The 6,626-nt window shown below is 34.9% G+C and overlaps 1 long non-coding RNA gene across 1 annotated transcript; it reads right to left on the minus strand.

The window, feature by feature from the left end:
- Positions 1-5,753: 5,753 nt before the first annotated feature.
- On the minus strand, positions 5,754-6,195 carry LOC122723750. The gene is made up of 3 exons (XR_006350887.1): positions 6,143-6,195; positions 5,953-6,068; positions 5,754-5,879 (listed from the first exon to the last, which is right to left on the minus strand). It is a non-coding gene; the product is annotated as an uncharacterized LOC122723750 (long non-coding RNA).
- Positions 6,196-6,626: the final 431 nt, after the last annotated feature.

Raw genomic sequence — 6,626 nt, forward strand, 5'->3', positions numbered from 1 at the left:
CCAATATAGCCCCATCTTTCTCCACCTTTGAATGTTAACACATTTAACTTTGCCTCTTTTTGTGGGAAATATTCCCCTTTCAAGAAGTAAGCCTTGTTATTCACAAAAAAATTCATAGTTAATTCTTCAAAGTCCCATTGAATCTTTCCTAGTGTTTTCAGCCACTAAATACGCAAAATTAAATCATAACTCCCTAAAGGCAGCAAATACATATCGGCTTTAAACTCCTGCTGTTGCATTGTCCAAATAAAATCTTTACATAATGCATCACATTTCATCTCCTGCCCATTAGCAATCTCCACATAGATTCCATTAACATCATAAACTAGAAAGTTCAAATTCTTCTCTATCTGTTCATTGATGAAATTTTGTGTACTGCCTATGTCCACCAGTACATGTAACCTTACTTTGCCACTAAGACCTCTTACCATCATTGTTTGATTTGTACCATTTCCCCATAGAGCATTAAGTATATGTTGGCCTCCTTGAGAGCCTTCTTCATTATCATCTGTAATAGCTTCTATCAATTCCTCCTCATCAATGATCTCTTTCACTTGCAAAACGAATAGTTGCCTCTTTTTGCATTTATGGCTTGACATGAATTTATGATCACACCAAAAATACAATCCCTTGGCTCTTTTCTCATCCATCTCCTTGCTAGTAAGTAGAGGTCTGTGAGGCTTATTATGATTGTTTGGTACATTTTTAGCAGTATTTGGAAGGCTTAGAATGTGAGTTTTAGGAAGTGAAGATTGTTTAATCAAGGTTGAAGTAGGTGTGGTCAAGGTGAGAGGTTTCTATGAGGTGTTTGGAGTGGTGTAAAACATAGGTTTATTTGGCTTGGGCTTTTGCTGTATGGCAGCCACTGAGAGCTCCTGAAGCCTGGCAAGAGAATAGGCTTCTATCAAGATTTTAGGTTTGAACATTCTAACAACCATTTGTATATCATCGCTTAATCCATATAGAAAAAAAAACTTAAAGATTGCTCTAGATTAATACTTGTCTTAGGATGAATGCTGTCAAAGGCATTCATATATTCCTGTAGTGAATCTCTTTGCTTTAAATTTCTGAGCGCTGTAATAGGATCATCATATACTTGGCTTCTAAATTTGGCACTGAATGCATTAACGTAGTTATCCCAACTTCCATAGATAGTTTCACAAAAAACTTTAATGTAACCTTGATGCCATTGCAAGGCTATAACCTCAAGATGAATGGCAGCCACCTTTACCCTATTTTCCTGAGTGATTTTTCCTACTTCGAGCAAAAATTCACACCTCAACAGCTAGCCTTCTAATCTTTCTCCCCCAAACCTAAGGAACTCCAATTTAGTATTACTGCCCCAAGAATGTTTCCCATCTTCTTTACCCACTTCATTCTGTTCCATAGGTTCTTTATCTCTAGAACCACTAGATTGTGGCTCAGTCCTATTGTTACCAATTACCAGATTCTTGAGTTCAGCCATAATTTCTTACAAACGGGTCTCTTGTCTGCGCTCAGACTCTAGCACCAAATTAGCCATTTCTTTCCTCCATCTTATGACCTAGTACCTTCTACCATGATCGAGGATGGCCTACTGATAGAGCATAATTTAGACCATTTTATCATGATATTATTGATATTTATTTACACCTTTTTTGCCTAATTTTGTGGTTTTGATCTTATTTTGCAGACATTAGGTGTAAATGGACAATCTGGTGAAAATGCTCTTAAAACTGTAAAAAAGTGCCAAATAAGAAAAGTTTTCAAATATGAAAAGTGCCAAATAAGAAAAGTGCAGAAGCAAAAATAGATAAGGAAAGCGCAGTCAGCAGACTATTTGAAATTCAAATTGCAGATCTTTCTTTTTTTGTTTAAAGATGTGCAGACACCTCAGCAGTCAGATCTTCCTATTTAGGCAGCAAGATCTTAAGAAGACGCACTTGCCTCTCTTGCATTCAGCATTCAAGATTTGAAATTCAAACGAAGGCTCCACCTAAAAGGAAAAGTTTGGACAGCATCTCTTTCCTTCTGCACAACCAATCCGCGCCCCTCTTTCCATCTGAAGACCAATTTGCACGCCTCCTTCCTTCTAAAGACCTTGCAACGCGCTTCTTTCCTTTTCAGACACAACTTGGGCAGTAAGCACCTCTTGGGCAGCAAGTAAGACTTAGGGCAGCATCTAATCCTATTTAAGAAGCACATAAGGCCAGTCGAAGAGCTTTCTTGCACTTCATCTCTTCGGATTACACAAGGCCGATGCCACCTTACCTCTTCTCTTCTTCTACCTTTCTTCTTTTCTTTTATTTTTGGTTTTTGGTTCAGCCATGAGTGGCTGAAACCTTTTATTCTAGTTGAATATTGATTGAAACTTTAGTTGTTTTATGGATTGTGAGATTTGAACATACATTGTTTGTCTTGGGTTTATTCAATATTCATACAATTTCATGCTTGATTCCATTATTGCTTTGTTTTTTTGATCAAATTGGCCACTTGATTCTTGATTGTAAGGTAATATATTGTTAGTTTGGATAATTTTAAGTCCGTAATTGCTTGGATTGTTCAAACATAAGAACACTTGGTGTAAAAACTAAGGAAATTGTGTAATACCCGGCTAGACTCCGGTATCGGAATTCCTACCGTCCGGTGGAATCTCGGATGTCGGAAGCCTCTAGTGGGGTAAAACCATGTTTTCATAAAGATGTTTTATTGTATTTCATGATTTTAAGTAAAAAGGAAATGAGTTTTTGCATGAAAACAACCGAGGAGGAAAACCCAGGTTCGGCCGCCGAACATGCATGCGTTGCGGGTGTGCTTTAGGCCCCCGAAAGCATAAGTGAGGGAAGTCCAGGTTCGGCCGCCGAACATGGCATGCATGCGGAGGCACTTTCGGCCCCCGAACGTGGCCTGGCCAGCCACTATCACTACAAAAAAACTGTGAAATTGCGACCAAAATTAGCGACCAAATTTTTTGGTCGCTATATAGCTACCAATCAGCGACCATTCTGCGACTGAATGAATGAAATAATATTTTTATTTAACAAAAAGCTTAACGACCAATTTTTGGTCGCTGATTGGTCGCTATTTAGCGACCAAATATAAAATGGTCGCTAATTTAGCAGGAATTAATGGCGCGAGTTATTAGCGACCATATTTGCGACGAAATTGCGACAACTTTTTGGGTGGGGATATTTAGCGACCATATTTAGCGACTAAAATAATTAATCGCTAAATAGCGACCAATCAGCGACCAATCAGCGACCATTTTATTTTTAAAATTTTAATTTAATTTTTAATTATATTTTATTTTATTTAAAATTTTAAATTAAGTAATTTCAATTCGGTATATAAAACCACGTCGTTTTGACAATTTAAGGGATGCTCTAATCTAGGGACGTAACGGGTAGGGTACCCATGAAAATTAAACTAACCGAACCCGAACCCGATTTATATTAGTAATATCCGAACCCGTTCCGAATCCAATTAAAAATTAATTTAAACTATCCGAATCCGTTCCAAACCCGATTATTATTATCCGAATAAAACTCGAACCCGTTTAATTTTATATATTTTAATTAATAATTTATATAAAAAATATTTTTCATTAATAATTTTCATATAAAAAATATAATATTTCTAAAGAATATTTAAATTTAAATTTTTAAATAAAAATATATAAAAAAAATTATAAATATTATTATAAAATATATTTTTTTATATTAGATTAATTATTTATATAAACGAATTCGGATAGTGAGTTACCTGTACATAAAATCCGAATCTGATCCGAACTCGAACCCGTCCCAAACCCGATTATAATTACCCAAATCCGTCCTATTAGGGTTCGGTCGAATCGGATACCCAAAAATACCCGATCCGTTTACATCCCTACTCTAACCTAATTCCTAATCCTAATTTCTAATCCCTAATATCTAATTAATTCCTAATTCATAATAAAATTAACCCTAATCTCTAATTCCTAATTCCGAATTCCTGATCCCTAATTCATAATCCCTAACCCTAATCCCTAATTTTAATCTCTAAAATAGTGACCATTTTATTTTTAAAATTTTAATTTAATTTTTAATTAAATTTTATTTTATTTAAAATTTTAAATTAAGTAATTTCAATTCGGTATATAAAACGACGTCGTTTTGACAATTTAAGGGATGCTCTAACCTAGGGATGTAAACGGGTAGCGTACCCGTGAAAATTAAACTACCCGAACCCGAACCCGATTTATATTAGTAATATCTGAACCCGTTTCGAACCCGATTAAAAATTAATTTAAACTATCCGAATCCGTTTCAAACCCGATTATTATTATCCGAATAAAACCCGAACCCGTTTAATCTTATATATTTTAATTAATAATTTATATAAAAAATATTTTTCATTAATAATTTTCATTTAAAAAATATAATATTTCTAAAGAATATTTAAATTTAAATTTTTAAATAAAAATATATAAAAAAAAATTTATAAATATTATTATAAAATATATTTTTTTATATTAGATTAATTATTTATATAAATGGATTCGGGTAGTGGGTATCCTGTACATAAAACCCGAATCCGATCCGAACCCGCAACGGGTATTATTTTTAAAACCCAAACCCAATTATAACTACCCAAATCCGTCCTATTAGAGTTCGGTCGGATCAGATACTCGAAAATACCCGATCCGTTTACATAGCTACTCTAACCTAATTCCTAATCCTAATCTCTAATCCCTAATATTTAATTAATCCCTAATCTTAATTGTACTATTAAAGGCAAAATTAATAAAAATATAATATAAAACATTTTAAATAATATAAACTATAAAAATAAAATCTTAATTGAAAGATAAAAAATAAACATAAATAAACCTACAATCAAAATAACCCATAAAACCCAACCCTAAATCTCTCTCAACTCTCAAAGTCTACTGCCGCCCTCCCCTCCCCCATTCGGCCTCTACGTCACTCGTCTGGTGCGCCTCCCGCCGATCGTGCTCCACGCTGTCAACGTCGTTTCTGCGTTCGGTTCCTGCTCTTCTCCGCCGCTTCCTCTGCTCCAGTCTTGCTGTCCGGTGCTGCTCCTCGCCGCGTCCTCGGTCACTGCAGGTTTGTGAGATCTATTTATTTCTTAAATTTGTGAAAATATTAAGATTTATGTGAAGTTTTCGTTTGTGAGATTATTGAAAATTATTTGTAATAAAGATTATTGTGAACGGACTGAGAGTTGTTTTAGTGAGATTATTGAAAATTTTTGAAATAAACACTACCATTCAGAGTTGTTTTCGTGATATTGAGATGTGTTTTAGAATATTGTTAATGTGGATTTTGTGTGAATTTTTTATTTTTTGTTTTTGTTGTGATTATGACTTATCATAGTCTATTATTCTCAATATTTTTTGTTTTTGTTGTGATTATGACTTATCCATTCTGTTCATATGCATTGTTGCTGTGATGAACTCATCATAGTCTATTATTCCATTACCGTCTGCATCAGCCTGTTTTGCCAGTGGGGATATTGCATTAAATGTTTCTGATAATTAGAAGAAAAAGAACCATCCAAGAGTTTTTGAACTTTAAAAATGGTTTTAGTGGCCTATCCTGGCATAATCCAGCTGTCAATGCATCAAACTCAATTTAGCAGAGTCCTCTCATCCCCATATCCCCATAACCAAAAAGAAAAAAAGTTTCATTGCCCCCAGAAACTATTGAAATAGAAATAGAACAACTTACAGCTTCCATGATTTGTTTCACTTCATATTCAGATAGCTTTGTCCCTTGCTTGGCAAGTCCTTGCTTCAGCTCTTCAAGTGTTATAGTGCCACTGTTGTCAGTGTCCATTCCCCTGAACATCTCCTTCAATCCCATAATTTCTTCCTCAGATAGACAGCCAGCAATGACCTGCACAATTTTTCATTAAAATTTTGATGCATACCCTTTGAAGCAAATTTGTTAATAGGTCATTGTTGCATACCCTTAGAGCAACTTTCTTGAAATTATTCATTGCTTTGAATTGCTTGAGCCTACTCAATACTGCATTGTCAAGAGGAGTATCAGGAGCTTCTCCATCCTCTTTGATCCATGGATGACCTAAAGAACCCAAATATATTTTCATCAAGAACCTGCATTTTGAGGTCAAAATCAACGTCAGGAATTATACTTACTTAGAACCTGAATGGCTGTCAGCCTCTGTTTGGGGTCTGAATTTAGCATTTTCCTGACAACAAAGGGTTTGAGTCGTTTCTTGTTTGATTGTTATCTATTGCGTATGAATAATCATGTCAAGCATTAAGCACTTACTGCTAGAGCTTTCAATTGTTTATATTATTTAATCTTCCCATGGTTGCTTAGTTTTTTGCTTTTTCTATTTGTGAGAACTGTTTTCAGTAGACAATGTTGTGTTACTTTGAGCCTTATATTGTCATAGACAAATATTGAGTTGGCAATGGATTCAGTATGCCAAGATAAATCTAATTGATCATAATGCTTTCTTACAACTCCTGGCAGTACTAATACCTATTGTCGGTGTGGGAGCTTTCCTCTGGTGGGCAGGGCGGGATATGCTTCAAGTGGCACAGTGAGGCTTCTTCAACCTTTTTAGTCACATTTATTTCTTTCTTCTTAAATATTGTTGTGTGAAATCTTGCT

Source organism: Manihot esculenta, chromosome 5 (genome assembly GCF_001659605.2).
Source record: "Manihot esculenta cultivar AM560-2 chromosome 5, M.esculenta_v8, whole genome shotgun sequence".
NCBI lineage: Eukaryota > Viridiplantae > Streptophyta > Magnoliopsida > Malpighiales > Euphorbiaceae > Manihot > Manihot esculenta.